Here is a 17,032-nt window from a genome sequence, read left to right as displayed (position 1 = left end):
TGTAAAAGAAAGTATTTGTTTGGAACTTGTCACCCGAGTATGCAGCTTCAGTTGATGGAGAATTTTGCTGTTTGCTTGCCTCCGGACATGTAACGCTTTCTGTCCAGCCAGCAATAATTGGAAAGAATTCAAGACGACGAAGAAGTGTAAATAAGGTTAGGGATGCTGTTAGTAAAGAAGGTTGCATCCATATGTAGAGAAATAGTCGTCGTACTTTTCTCTACCAGATTAGGATTCATGGTAACAGTGGAGTGCAGTGGGGCTCTTACCTGGAGGTATGTTAAAAGTATAATGATGTTCTATTTTTAGTGATGATTTTAATGATGTGTAATTTGCCTTTGTAGACGGCTAACGAGTAAATCTCGTGAAGAGATGATTTTGTTGGGTAGTATTGTGTATATTAGCTCTATGTAAACAGCAAGCACTAAGTGGATTGCATAAGTGTTTATTTTTGTTGGTGTTTGTCACATATTAGTTCTTATTCGATGTTCTATTTTTATTGGTGAGTTTAATGATGTGTAATTTGCCTTTGTAGACGGCAAATGAATAAATCTCGTGAAGAGATGATTTTGTTGGGTAGTATTGTGTATATTAGCTCTATGTAAACAGCAAGCACTAAGTGGATTGCATAAGTGTTTATTTTTGTTGGTGTTTGTCACATAATAGTTCTTATTCTGGGAGTAAAGTCATGGAATCAAACTTTAAGTGAGTCTTTTGTCAGTGGAGTGAGGCTGAACCTGGCATGTTACCCAAATTTAATTTCAGGGGTTATATAGCAACAGGTAAGGTTATAAAGCAAGTCTGGAGCCTCGTCAGCCTGATGACCGTCGCCTTGGGAGAGGGAGTGGCTCGTTGCTCTACATAATTAAATATTCCTGCAATTGTTTTGCAGGTGGCGCCCATTATCCTTGTTATTTACACTTATCTGTTTACGTTTATCTGTTCAGTATATCAATAGCTTGCAGTAGTTACAGAGAGAGTGCGTATTTCCTTCATTCCTCACCGAACTTGAAACCTTCATTATTAATACTTATACTGAGGTTAGTTTGTTGATGATTATGTCTTGTGATTTTAATATGTAACTAGTTAAGTTGGCAGCAGTGATATACCTTAAATAAAAAATAAATAAAAAAAAGAGAGAGAGAATATGGCGGCGATATTTGCCTTTAAGAGTATAATGTAACGAGTAATTGCATGCGAGTGCAGGATTCAACATAACGTCACACCACAACAGCCGAGTGATAATCTCCAGTGTTACTTGATTATGAACGAGCAGTAGAACACTAGAAATTCAAAATACTCGGTTATGTCTTGTTCGTCATAACTAGAGACGAGAATTATAGGCACTAAAAACAGTTTAAAAAAAGGGCAGGCATATAGGCTCTTAAATGAGCCAAAATAGGCATGAACGTGTAAAATAGGCAACAAAATAGGCATGAAAAAATTACTTATAATTTAATAACACACTCAATTACTATAAAAGGAATTTACAAGCAACGTTTCAATGTTTTCCAGTAACAATCTTGTTCTCCTCTCATGCACAATGATTTTGTACTGAGAGAAAGATCTCTCAACATCACTAGAAATGATTGGACAAAACTTCAGTGAAGTCACTTCATCTGATTTTATTTCGCTGACAGCACCTGCCTTCCCAAAGGTTCAGTCAAAACTTGCCCTGACTTCTTCCACAATCCTAAATGACTCCACCAGGGGCATGCCACTCTTCTCCACCTTGGTGATTGCTCCCAGCAACTTGTTGAAATTTGAAGATGCTCCGGTTTGTGCAGGGGCATATTAGCTCCCAACATTGCAGTGCATAGGTCTGAAGAAAATGGTTGTTGGTCGCTGCCCAAAGTGGACTGATAGAAAGGCTGCGTTGATACAGATTTCTGTACCCATATCAGATGCATCGCAGTATTTCTTAGTTGATCTATGTGGTATTTTTCTCACATTTGATCTGAAAAATAATAAAATTGATGTAAATTACATAGTCCCTATATCTTAAATTTCTGCAGTTAGGCTAATTGGCAATAATGCTTAGGATATATCATGCATCTGTTTCACAAAAAAGACTATTAGAAATTATGTTTCTAGAAGTACAAAACTTTAAAGTAGGAACAAGGGAATGAGTAATTTACGTGGAAATATGTCCTCGAGGATTTTCAGTTGTAATTTGGCAGTATCGTGTTGATTTCACTGGGTGAAAATATAATAAAAAGACGTGAAACGATACCGGAGTAGCGTAGAGGAGAGTTCCGTCCTTTATGCTTGCCAAGGACCCACCAAGCTGGCCCTAGCAGTATTCTTACTTAAATAGAAGAATGAAAGCGAAACTTAGACAATACAGCACAGTGGTAAAGTCAGAGGGTCTCTACGCTTTAGAGAGCTTGACAATGAATAAAAAGGGTGAGTTTGAAGATCCTGAAAAAAGAGAATCTTAAAGAAAATTTTAGGACCACAGAAAAATACTGATGGGGAGTGGAGTAATAGAAAAAATGATTATCTCCACAAATGCACTGAAAAAATCAGTCACCATGTGAAAGCGAAGGCTAAAATTCTATGGGCATCTGGAAAGAATGGATGTGAAACGGCTAAGAAAATATTCAAGTACATCACTGGACTGAAAGCTTTGACAAAGTGGGTAGAAGAGGTAAAAGGAGATGCAATAGAAAGTGGACAATGGATATGATTCACAACAGAAAAGAATTTAGAAGCCGAGTGTACAGCATCAAAACATTCCAAGAGAAACCACCAAAATGTAGACCCAAATTAGTCATATCTGAGAAAGAAAAGATTCGAAGAAGAAGAAGAAGAAGAAGAAGAAGAAGAAGAAGAAGAAGAAGAAGAAGAAGAAGAAGAAGAAGAAGAAGAAGACGGCACTATAAATGTCAGATTTGTAAACATTTTATTTGTTTCTATTCACCAGCTTTGGTTAGCCAGGTCAGCTGTCATGAAGACTATTTTCTGTTGCCTGCAATAGATCCTGCATCATGTGTGCCCACAAGGCCACCACCCTCGTTGAAAATTAAAAACCGCATAATTTGAAATTGTTGTGACATGTGCCCATAACATTATTTTTGTCACAATTTAGTAAGACTCTAGAGGGGATGCTAGAGGCCTGTTATCCTGGGAGCTTATGCCCCTCAGACTCTCTTTGCTTCCCCCTCCCCTCCCCCAAGCACAACGGTTACTACCCGGACCTCACCAATCCAGACCAACCGTCTTTTCACTGGCCTGGTCTTGTAAAGATAATCTTGGCAATCTTGTAAAACAAGCTGTGGCATCGTTTTAGCTGGGCTACACTGGATCTGCAACCTGTGTTTCGCGAAGGCTTAGCAGAAGTGTAATAGAATAATTCACTTTTTTTTTCTTTTTTCTTTTTTTTTTTTTTGCAAGTTGCTTTACGTCGCACCGACACAGATAGGTCTTATGGCAACGATGGAACAGGAAAGGGCTAGGAGTGGTTAGGAAGCGGCCGTGGCCTTAAATTAAGGTACAGCCCCAGCATCTGCCTGGTGTGAAAATGGGAAACCACGGAAAACCATCGCCGACAGTAGGGTTCGAACCCACTATCTCCCGAATACTGGATTCTGGCCACACTAAAGCGACTGCAGCTATCGAGCTCGGTTCACAATTTTTTAAAGAGAGTTTTAAAAATTGCATTTCAGTTGTAAATCTCTATTTTCACAGGAAATGAATCACAGTTCAAAATACCGATTTAATTTTCATTTATTCTGTGACAAGAGACCACCGGTGTTCTAACTCCTCGTTCAGTAATTTAATGATTATTTACATTTTAGCAATATAAAAGAATAACTGAAAGTTCACGACCAATACAGCATTGCAACAAAACAACTCGCCAGAATACATAAATTAACAGGGCTATATATGCTACAATGAAATGCAATCATAGTTCTCAACCACAAAAAAGAGAGAGAGAAATAAAGGAAGATAAAAGGAACAAACAAACTTACCTCCTTACTGCAACCTTACGTCCATCCGTAGTGAAATTGGGATCCCCTGTGATCCACTGCTTCAGCCTTTAGAACTTCGACGATTTTTCTTTGGGCATTGTCGCAAACACACTTCTCTTTTTCTTCCACTTCACAACAAATCAAAACAAGTTCTGAACATAAAGCGCATGCATACAACAGTTCGCATCAAAAGGGAGGTAAGGGCATATGCGTTGTGCAACACAGTTCAACATTGACTGGTTCTCGCATATTCTTAGGAGGGTGGAGGGGTTCGAGGCTTTGAGGTCAAATTGTTCCTCGTTTCTCCTGATGGAAATTTCCCTCGAACTATTTCTGGTGACTTCTGAGAATTCCCATTTTTGTTCGTGTGGTAAACAGATATTGAAAAAGGAGAAGATATTCTGTTGAGCACACTAGCTACAATACAATTCACTGGAAGAAAATCGGGTTTTTTAAAAATACAATCAAACGGCATCAAATAGGCGTTTATACTCCCAAGTAAGCACAAACCCCTGAAATAGGCATTTATAGGCACAATAAAACAAACGAAATATAGCTAAAAAGACCCTAAAACAGATTTATATCTCAAAAGCCTACGTTTCCGAGCACAAGAATAAAATTGGCAAATTCCCGTCTCTAGTCATAACAATACCAAAATAGTTCAATTCTACATTTTAGTTTACCTGTCTGATATTACTGTTAACCCTACAACCAGTAAACGTTGCGATCGCGACATATTTCCATGGAGCTCTACCGCTAAAGTCGCCATCGTGACATATTATGCCAGCGCTTACTAATCTCGTGATAGCTCCTTTATTGTCAATGTACTGATCAAATATTATACTCAACTTTAAAGAGGAAAAGTCTGTTTATAATTATAACACATCGGTAAAGTAATTTAGAATCATGGAGAAGACTGGCACATGCACGGAGAAAGAACATATTGCAGACAGCAAACTTCTTTGTTGTGGTTGCCTAGCGTGTGTTTCCACGGTATTTGTATCTACAGTAAAATGAGTGAAATGTCACGAAGCAGTGAAATTCCTGATTTAGAAGGTGAAGAAGATAGTGATGTGTTTCTGGAAGAAGGAAATGATGATTCTGACATGAGCTGGTACACCCCCCAGGAAAGAAATGCACTTGTGTCCTGTCTGTTCAACTGCAGAAAAAATCACACAGCCACTTCTGGTGCCCAGGATGAAATTACGGTGTTCATCAACACTGCTACCATAAATTAGAAGATTACTGGAGACCCATGAAGACAGGAAGAAAGAGAAGCCACCCTGAAGATGCCGAGGATGAGGCCAACAAAGCAGTCTGTGTTTAGGAGTGATGTGCATTCAGTCCTTCTTCATTTCTCTTACCTTTAGAACCATTCAGAATAGTGAAAAGCATATATATTTAGATCAGCATGAAATTGTACATATTTTGTATATAATATAACACTGATAAAGCTGTTTTCTTTTACCTCTGTGTTTTCTAGAACTTCATGAACTATTTTTTCCTTTTGTGTGGAATATTTCATCAATACACCCTTAAAACACTGAGCTGGTGAGTTAGATTTTTTACTATATTTTTCTGAATAAAATGACATGTAATATTTAATTATTAGTTAACTATTTTCTTTTGTGTGATTTTATGAAAATTTGCATATATAACTTCCAGAAAAGGTTAGCGGTTGGAGGTAATATAGGCACCGGTTGCAGGGTTAATGCCCTGAGGGGAAATTTTTTTTAAAAATTGATCATTTTCATTTTTACGTAGTATTCCCCACCCAGCTACCAATTTCTGCCACCCGGCTGAAAAAAATTTCTGGGGAGAACACTGATGCCATCATATTGGAAAAAATTGTATCTAGTGTTTCCATATCCCTGTTGGATAATTTTTATTCATGTATTCAAACTATTTTCTTTTGTGTGATTTTATGAAAATTTGCATATATAACTTCCAGAAAAGGTTAGCGGTTGGAGGTAATATAGGCACCGGTTGCAGGGTTAATGCCCTGAGGGGAAATTTTTTTTAAAAATTGATCATTTTCATTTTTACGTAGTATTCCCCACCCAGCTACCAATTTCTGCCACCCGGCTGAAAAAAATTTCTGGGGAGAACACTGATGCCATCATATTGGAAAAAATTGTATCTAGTGTTTCCATATCCCTGTTGGATAATTTTTATTCATGTATTCAGTAGTATGTTTTCTCGCTTAACACACCTCTTTCCTTGTCCATGCAAAAATGTCTTAATGAGGTTTTTCTGTACATCCATAATGCCAGTAGAGTGGATATAATAAACAATTTTCATACTACTTCTTTTTATGACGCCGTCTCCCTCCGAAGGTTGGCGACCCAATTGATTATGATTACATGCAAAACGGCAGCACGGAAGATTTCTATCGATGTATGTCCATATCACCACCGCAAGTCTTTCAGCCAGGAATTTCTCCGTCTTCCCACAGATCTTTTCTAATCAATCTTCCCTTGAATGATCAGTCGGAGAGGTTCATATTGTTCACCTCTCACGATGTGCCCGAAGTAGATGAGCTTACGCTCCTTGATGGTTATGAGAAGCTCTTTCTTCTTGTTCAAGATGTTGAGGACTTCATTTGTCTTCTTTTCTACCCAAGAAATTCAGAGTATTCTTCTGTGTAAGTACATTTCAAAAGATTCAATCCACTTCACCAATAAAGGGCTGAGCGTCCACCCTTTGAAACCATACAGAAGGACAGGAAAGACAATGTAGCATTCAAACTCTGAGCTGGAGGTTGAGTTCTCAGCTGGTGAATAAGGCCCTCATGTTATTGAACATATTTTTTGCTTGTCCAATCCTGGATAAGATTTCACATTTTGAATCACAATGCTGGTTCACTAGAGTTCCAAGATATTTGATTGAATATACTTGTTGGTCGATGTTGTTGTTGATGTAAAGGTAGGTCTGTTAGGTGTTTTCGAGAATACATTCAGCTTGGTCTTGTTAATATTCAAGGATAAACCGTAAGTTTCGCTGGTCCTCACGATGTTGTTTATAATGATTTGAAGATCACTAGGGTTGCTGGCTAACACAATCGTGTCATCTGCAAATTGGATGTTATTAATGACATAGCCATTGATCATGATACCTAGATTAACATCTTCCATAGCCTCTCTGAACACAGCTTCAGAGTAGATGATGAAAAGGAGTGGGGACAAGACACATTCCTGGCAGACACCTCTTCGTATAGCTATGTCCTCAATAGTAGGTCCTTCTATTTTGACCTCTGCCATTTGATTCCAGTACAAATGGGTAATGATATGAAGAGCACCAACATCTACACCAGTAGATTTTAAAATTTCAACAAGTTCTGCATGAGATACGCAATCAAAAGCTTTTCAGTAGTCGATGGAGCAAGCGTGCACATCTGCATCTAGGCATCTCTGGGTAAAAAAATTCAAGGAAAAAAGAGCCTCGCGAGTACCCAGTCCATTCCTAAAGCCAAACTGAGTATGCCCAACTTGGCGTTCGCATTTGAGGTAGATTCGAGTGTGGATGATCCGCAGAAATACGTTTAGCACATGGGACATTAGGCTGATCATACGATAATCATCACAATGTGATGCACTAGCCTTTTAAGGTATGGTGACAAAAGTACATCTTAGCGAGTCAGATGGAATTCTACCAGATTTATATATTGCATTGAATAATGTAGTCAGCAGCTCTAGTCCTCTGCCATGGCCTTCAGCAATGAGTTTGAGAGTTTCTGTACCGGGTCTTTTATCCCGCACAGTTTTAACCTAGTCCAGCATGAGTTCTACGACCATCCAACCCTTCACTTGCTACAGCTTTTCCATTCTTCTGGAGTTTGATTGCGTAAAGTACTTCCTCTTGGGTTGTATTTGGACTTGTTTTGCTGCCTTCAGCAATAAAAGGTCTGGCCTGACATTGCTAAATAGGTTTTCAACATATTCTTTCCAACACTTCAACTTGTCTTCGACTCCTACCAAAAGGGTGTCATTGGCATTCCTCAGTATAGCTTTACATGGCCTGTGATATTTCCCTACAAGTTTCTTGATCTTCTTGTGGAGATTAGAAGTTCTATTTCTCTGCATCTCTCTGCTTCCCTAAACTCCTCCTCACTGTCCTGTTTAGTTCTTGGTATTGGACTTTACTTACATTTTTCACTTTCTGTCTTTGGTTCATAAGCTGTAGAATATATTCTGTCATCCATGGCTGTTTTTTTGAACTGTTTGAATGTCCTATGTCATTCTCTTGAGTATCAGTGAGTATGTTTTTTAGTGCAAAAATTGGTGACATAACTTTACTTGTTAACTCGATCAAGTCAAACGAGTACAGTATTTCACCGCATTCGTCGCACTTTCCACACAAAAAAATAGTAAGGTGTGACCATTACCGTATGTGAAGAATATTTTAATAGCGTTACATGCATTACTTAAAAGAAATTCAAAACTATATTGTACGTCATACAAGTTTAAGGTGCATGTAATAATCACGTGTATACAACTAAATAATTAAAATAATCAAAATCAAAATTCACAACTTATTCGCAACAGTTTGGGGAACATTTCTTCAATCTGAAAATAGAAATAAATTTATTACGTTAATTGTCATTAATCAGAGAATTAAAGTTTATCACACTAGCAAAAAATTATTGCATTATTGTGAAATACGGACTTCCTGGTGAACAATTTACTCAACATCTTCTGTGTCGCTACTCCTACTTTCAGTATCTGATGTGTCATCCTCACTGTCGCTCACACGAGTATCCGATTCTTTGTCACTCTGTCACACAGCGTAATCTTCAGATCCGTCTAGTGCGCTCGAAATCCAAGTCTTTTTGAAGTTCTTGCGGACTAGTTCAGGTGGTATAAGGTCCCAACTCTTCATTGCTCACGAGCATAAAAAGTTGAAGGATGGACGCCTATTATTTCCAGCCCACTGGGAATGACTTCCTGTTGATTTATTTTCATCGAGAAGTTATTTCGCTATGTTCATGCGGTGACCTCGGAATCTACCCTAAAATAAGCAGAGTTGGCTGTTTCAGTAGTGTACCGGGTCTTTTATCCCGCACAGTTTTAACCCAGTCCAGCATGAGTTCTACGACCATCCAACCCTTCGCTTGCACTCTTACATGAATTCCACGAGGAAACTGCATTTGCTTAGGCATTGTTTTCCTCTTGAAAATTACGTAATGCGGCAACTTTCTTCAGTCAGCTGTAATAGCAAGCAATTCCGTGCATTGTAATTTCTCACTACCACTAGTTTTCATGAATACACTCGATCATTATAATGCAATAGTCCTGTTGCGAAGCATACGGTATTGAGAAAGACTGGAACCTGATCAGCATTACCAATTTGAGAAAGGAAGTATACATTTTTCTGGTGCCCACTTAAGACAAATCGATGAAAATTTGCATTCTTGTCCGTGTAACCAACAAGCAATCTTTAACACTGTTGTTCTCCTTCGCACCGACAAACTGTGTCATAGCATGAACCTCATAACCGACCCACAACTCTCCTCAAACTGAGTTATGGGAACGCTGTGGTCGCGCGCTGCTTTCCGTGCCTTCATTTGTAACATTTCATACACTGTACTGCAGCCAATGTTACATATTTCATTGACGTACACAAACACTTCATCAATTTTCGGACACTTCCCTCATTACTTATTAAATGACAAAGTAATTTATTATCATCCACCCATTCAATGCTAGGCAATCCTTATACTGAATAGGTGGATGATAATAAATTACTTTAACGTGGATGATAATAAATTACTCTGTCATTTAATAAGTATACTGAACTTCAATACGGTCATAAAATGAGACTAATCACTTCCCTGTTTCTGGACATCTAAATGTGTGTCTAGAATAGTTTGTGTTTTTCAACTTCTTTTAATTTCTGCCAGTCACCCACCAAGTTTCCACTAACTGAAAATTTTCTTCGCACAGCTATTACCATGCTGTTTAGTGAAGACAATTACCTTCAGCTTGAAGGCCACAGAAGGGTTTCTGTACTTATCTATTATTACAAATATATGCTTCACGCATTAATGTGTTGCTATGTAAATTACTGTCCGTAACTGTTCCGTGTAACTGTATTCAAAAACAAAATATTTCTACAAACACCCTGAAAACAAAATAAAACTTAAATTCTCATGCACACATGACTACAGTAACCAAGTCGCTTACGAACACACACATGCATCTGTACATTCCACAGCAGTTGATACTTTCGTGAGAGAACTTAATAAACACGAAACGGTAAAAACCTATATACCCAAACAACATGAGAGGTCCGCTAGATGTAAAGTACAAGGGTTGCAAGCAGGGGTGTCATCGTCGTCATCATCATCATCATCATCATCATCATCATCACCACCACCCATGTCTCACTCCAGTTGCCCGGGTGTGGTTAACAAGCCTCCTTCACTCCATTCTGTCCTTCCACTTTTCCTGCTCCATTACATCCACCACATCCAATCCAGCTTCTCTAATGTCCTTCCAAATCTGATCCATCCACCTTTTTCTCGGTCTTCCAACTGGCCTCTTTCCCTTAACTTCTCTTATCAATTTCCTTCTTGCTACCCATTCCTTCCCCATTCTTTTTACATGTCCGGGGTGTAGGTGTGTACCTACTCGTAAGTTTCTTAGTACCTAAAAGTCTGATATGTATTATAGTAGACCACAAAAACACGACAATGTTATGAAAAAAAAAGAATGTATTCATTCCGATGCTTACCACTGATAAGAGAAAATTCGTAACTTTTTTTTTTTTAATTACAGTGACTCATTTTGTCACCGTTTGCCTACACGTTCCAAAACCAGTGCACCCTTGGTTGGAAGGCTTTGAAAACCCTATTAGAAAACAAGTGTGTGCGGTGCCTGCATTTCCCGGCGACGTTGCTGAGAAGCGATAACTTATAGCCTTACGTATTTCAAATGAGAACTCGTAATATGTCACAGATATATAAATTACACTATCTTGCGACCACGTCAAACTATCGGTAATCCTTGCGTCGTACATATAACGGTATTGTTTATTAATTAATTTATTTATACGTTGTAAGACATCTCACAAACGTGACTGTCTTGCAAAATTGCTGATAAGTTATATATGTATTTAAATTCTGCAATCATATGCAACTTACATTGCAGTTCCATTTACCTTTCAAACAGACTGATGAACAAAATTTGGATGCGAGACGATTATACAATAAAATTTTGAAATTCGATTCTTGAATTGAAGTTAAAGGATGCAACAATGATGCGGTGAAATATGGTAAGTTTAACAGTGTGATAGTGATTTTAGTTTTCTTATTCAAACAGCATTATCTAACCTACCAGACATGAAAAACTACAGCGAAATCTCACCAGTGGGTTTCGCTTACCACGTTGTAAATTCAAAGTTCCGATTCACGTTGTATTAAATCTATACAAAAATAATTCACTTATCACATCACCAATTTTCACTCTTACTGCTTGGTGGAATCACATTTTCCAGCCCTGAAAATGTTCTTTGCCATCTCTTGTGAAAAGGAACGTAATTTCCAACACAGATTAAAGCCCTCGCAACAAGAGGCCGGTGAGAGAAAATGTTCCGTGAAAACGAGAAATGGCCTTGAATTCCTTAACTTTACAGGATAAATTACACCTTTGGGAAGCAAGTAATTAGCCTCCGGAAAACTCAATTTTGGTCTCAGTTTTTCATTGATATTGCTGAAGAACTCAAAAAGCCTACATTGTGCTGTAGTTCGCATTCCATTCAGAAGTTAGAGAAATTTATTGTTTGTTGAATGATACAGTGAAGGGTAGCGAATATTTTTTCGCGTGATAGCCTAGGTACGGATTTGTAGCATAAATGTGTGAAGTGTACTAGCATGAGCATAATTGTGTAGCCCAGTTAAAGATACTGGAAAAATCGTGATGAAGACAAAATTAAAATCCAGGAAGTGGTGGTGGTGGTGATTATTGTTTTAAGAGGAAGTACAACTAGGCAACCATCCTCTCCAGGAAGTGCGCAGGCATCTTACAAAGGTGGCACGTATTAAAATTCAACATTAAAATACTTATATATACTTATAGTTATTCCTGCAACATTGTCTTTGTCTTGTATACATATGTTTTAGTTATCACATAGTCTGTTTAATCTTATTTTTGCTGAGGATGGCCACTAAGTGGCTGAAACTAGTCCCAAGACTGATGTAATATTATTTATTTAGTTCTTTTTCTGGGTTTAACCGTGTTGTTGTATTCTGTACATTACGTACAGTTTGCCGACGTTTCAAATACATCGCAGTATTCTTTGTTAAGGCGACTGAAATACGAACAAGGTCAGGAACCACTCTCGTAGTGTGATTGCTGCCTGGGAGACTGATTACTTCGGATTGAGTAGGGGTATTTCAGTCGCCTTGACAAAGAATACTGCAATGTATTCGAAACGTTGACAAAGTATACATAATGTACAGAAAACAACACGTTTAAACCAGCAAAAAGAACTACATAATTCTACAAACCGTGGAAGCTTCACTTGTAATAATATTATTTCTTGTCAATTTATTTCTTACAACTGCACTTCAATATGAAACAAAAATGAAATTTATAGTTTACATACCACTTAGTTGAGCAGCTCGTCTCCTTTCTCCCAAGTCTTCCCAGCCTAAACATTGCAACATTTTTGTAACGCTACACTTTTGTCGGAAATCATCCAGAACAAATCAAGCTGCTTTTCGTTGGATTTTTTCCAGTTCTCGAATCAAGTATTATGTGCATACACTGGAACCGTATTCTAGTTGGGGTCTTACCAGAGACTTATATGCCCTCTCCTTTACATCCTTACTACAACACCTAAACATCTTCATAACCTTGTGCAGAGATCTGTACCCTTTATTAACAGTCATATTTATGTGATCACCCCAATGAAGATCTTTCCTTATATTAACACCTAGATACTTACAATGATTCCCATAAGGAACTTTCATGCCATCAATGCAGTAATTAAAACTGAGAGGACTTTTCCTATTTGTGAAACTCACAACCTGACTTTTAACCCCGTTTATCATCATACCATTGTGTATTGTCCATCTCACAACATTATCAAAGTCATTTTGCAGTTCCTCACAATCTTGTAACTTATTTATTACTCTATACAGAATACCATCATCTGTGAAAAGCCTTATCTCTGATTCCACTTCTTTACTCATATCATTTATAATTATAAGAAAACATTCAGACCAACACCATCCTCTAGGTACCCAAAACAACCTATGGATGATGGGTTCATAACCTTACCTACCAGGGAGAGGGAGAGAGAGAGTGAGAGAGAAAGAGAGAGGGAGACAGAGAGAGAGAGAGAGAGAGAGAGAGAGAGAGAGAAAGAGAGAGAGAGAGAGAGAGAGAGAGACAGAGAGAAAGAGACACCAGTGAGACGGTTGTAAGCGTGTTCGCCCCAAAAAGGGGGTTAAAGCGAACACACAGCAGGGCAAGGAGGACAAGGAAAACAATAACGCACAATACAACAAACCAGCGGCAAGAAAAAAAACACACTTACCCAGGAAAACAGATCGAAGCACGAAAGGCCGCAGTCAGAAATTTAACAAAAGGTAACAGTGACAGTGCCTCGTTGAAAAAGTTCAATGAATGAAAACCCACATTTGTAAAAAATGATTTTAATCCACCTTTTAAAGAAAACAAACTTGCAAAAATTAAAGTAAACAGAAACTTAACTAGAAATTAACTTCCTTAAAACTCTTCAGGTAACATCAATAAACTATGACCAACCTCAAAGACTTTAAATATTGAATGAGTTAAATTAACAGGTGGAATACCGATTAACACAATAGGATTAGTTTAAAATAAAATAAAATGCTGACTTCGATAAGAACATTAATGGCACACAAGAAATAAAACTTCCTACCGACCGGTCGCCTACGCTAGTAATTAAAACCTAAACTCTAAAAATTAATTAATTAATTAATTAATTAACCCAAGGTTGAAGTAACATTCTCTACCGTAAAATCTTTTCTGCGCGGCAAGCCTTCGCAAGAATCAGTATTTTAAAACACCCCAAACACACGAAACAGGTTTCAAATTTACCAGAGAAGAAAAAAAAGGAAAAGGCAAGAAAATATAAGGTAACTATTCACTTAGAGCACACAAAAGTCAAACACATCCACATTAAAGAATGTACCAAACAAAAGCAACGCCTCCATATAAAATTCAAATTCACCCAACAATCACATCAACAAAACGTTGCTAAGGCAACAATAACAAAGCATGTCCACGAGGACACCACTAAAATAGGAAAATGGCCACAAACCAGAGAAATGAATAAATAAGGGACCCCAAAAACAGAGCAGAAACAATAATTAACATGAACCAAAGGTCAAAAAAATAAAATTTAGTAAGCAAGACCTAATTTCAAACAGAATCTTGCGATTGCTTTGCCTAAACAGAAATTCCTATAAAATTTTACCGGTAGAATTCATAATTAAGCTTAAAACAATTTGGTTATAGTCCGCACCAAACTTTTCTACTAAAACACTAGGCTGTAGCGTCTAGTTGTTTACATTGCAATGTAACACACGTGCAGGCATTACGCAGCTAGTGAATGATGCTTATTATTATTCTTATTGCCAGAAGGGATGACTTTTCTCACATCAGACCAGGAAGTTTCTTGAAGACTTTCCAGCTTCCTTGAGGATAATTTTCCACATTATAAATGAATTTAAAAGAACTTACAGTTTCGATCCATGAGTATGAAGTGATGCTGAAAGGTTGCCTAGTTACTTTCACCACATGGTTTTCAAACACACGAAAAATATGCAGTTCAACTGCTCGTGCCACATTAAATAAATTTCTCGAGGCCAGCTATCAGTCTGTAGGGCGTACAAAAGCCCAGAAGGGACTTAATTCAGCCATTCTCAAAACTATTTCCCTCAGACATATTGCTGGTGCAACACACACAACTGCCCGCCATGGCGATCTTACACGGACTGTTTACGTGCTCGCTGCAAAACAAGCGTGGCATCCACTTCTCCTTGCATGCGCTCAGAATACTTCCGGCGGCCCGAGAGTTCCAAGCCTAACCACCAGAGCATAGCACATCATACCGCGAGTCAGTATAATTAATTCAAATAAGGCAACCAAGATATTACACAATAAATGCCATCGGATAGAGTTCATACACAAAGTTCGTCGACACGGATTTCTAGGGGTTTGAGAACCCAGTCCAAAAGGTTACTGAGGGGTTACGACACGTTAAAACCGTCACAACATAAAGGTCCAATAATACTGCCTTGAGGTTTTCCACTCTTAATTATTACAGGGTCAGATAAAGCTTCGCCTAATCTAATTCGTTGAGATCTATTTTCAAGAAATATAACCACCCATTCAGTCACTCTTCTGTCTACTCTTATTGCACTCATTTTTGCCAGTAGTCTCCCATGATCCACAATATCAAATGCCTTAGACAGGTCAGCTGCAATACAATCCATTTGACCTCCTGAATCCAAGATATCTGCTATATCTTGCTGGAATCCTAACCTTTCCTAATCCCGAACTGCCTTCTATTGAACCAGTTATTAATTTTGCAAACATGTCTAATATAACCAGAAGGAATGCTTTTCTAAAGATTACATGCAAAGCAAGTAAAACTGACTGGCCTGTAATTTTCAGTTTTATGTCTATCACCCTTTCCTCTATACTCAGGGGCTACTATAACAACTCCCCATTCATTTGGTATACCTTATTCATGCAAACAATAATCAAATAAGTACTTCAGATATGGTACTATATCCCAACACACTGTCTTCAGTATACCCCCAGAAATCTTATCAATCCCAGCCGCTTTTCTAATTTTCAACTTTTGTATCTTATTGTAAATGTCATTGTTATCATAGGTAAATGTTAATACTTTTTTAGTATTAGTCACCTCCTCTAACTGGACATTATCCCTATAACCAATATCTTTACATATTGCTGACTGAATACTTCTGCCTTTTTAAGATCCTCGTAAACACACTCCCCTCGTTCTTCAAAGATTCCTGGAATGTCCTCTTGGAACATGTTTCTGCCTTAAAGTACCTATACTTACCCTTCCATTTTTTACTACAATTTGTATGAATGCCAATTATGCTTGCCATCATGCTATCCTTAGCCGACTTCTTTGCTAGATTCAATTTCCTAGTAAGTTCCCCCAACTTCTCTTTACTTCCACAGCCATTTCTAACTCTATTCCTTTCCAATCTGCACTTCCTTCTTAGCCTCTTCACTTCTCTTTATAATATAGTGGGTCTTTACCATTCCTCACCACCTATAAATGTACAAACCTCTTTTCACATTCCTCAACAACTGCTTTAAAACCAATCCCAAAGTCTGCTTACATTTTTATTTACAGTTTTCTTCCGATCACAGTTACTTGATAAATACTACTTCATGCCACTCACAGATGGGTCTAGGATTTTCATCTTAAATGGCTATTTCCCCTGGCTAAGGGACAGAGTGTTTGTAATGCCCTCAATATCCTTGTAAATTATACACCACACACATCATCCTCTACCATAATAACACTGTTTCCCTTTCACAGCAGGTGCTGCCCACCCTCATCAGAGGGTATGCCAGGCTACCAATAGCCACACAAAAGTATTATTTTATTATTATTATTATTATTATTATTATTATAACTAACCATAATGGAGGTGGAAGAAGAGGAGCAGTTATTAACTAAGGAGGACAAACACTGTGCATCTAGCATACAACTGTGAACCGCTATGAAGTAGTCATCTTCACTAGTAATAGTAATCTCGTGTTCTCATCCCTAGGTGGTGCAGCTCTCTTCAGGCACACCCCCATTGGAGGTGAGCTGCATGTATCATTTCAACCACATACCAGCCCTCCGGCCATTCTTAAATTTTTGGCAGTACCGGGAATCGAACCCGGGCCCCCGAGGACGGCAGCTGATAACACTAACCGTTACGCTACGGAGGCGGACAGTCATCTTCACGGATCATCATCATCTGATGGGCTATCTTAAATTCACGGATTGTGATTCGACGGGAGGGTTGGGTT

The 17,032-nt window shown here is 38.2% G+C and overlaps 1 protein-coding gene across 1 annotated transcript in view; it reads right to left on the bottom strand.

The window, feature by feature from the left end:
* The window catches only part of pds5 (cohesin associated factor B pds5), a 463,913-nt gene that overhangs the window by 135,181 nt on the left and 311,700 nt on the right, over positions 1 to 17,032 (bottom strand). The gene's annotated exons all lie outside the window — the stretch shown is intronic.

Source organism: Anabrus simplex, chromosome 6 (assembly GCF_040414725.1).
Source record: "Anabrus simplex isolate iqAnaSimp1 chromosome 6, ASM4041472v1, whole genome shotgun sequence".
NCBI classification, from domain to species: domain Eukaryota; kingdom Metazoa; phylum Arthropoda; class Insecta; order Orthoptera; family Tettigoniidae; genus Anabrus; species Anabrus simplex.
Note: the sequence above shows the minus strand (reverse complement) of the source record. Positions and strands in the feature narration are given on the sequence as shown.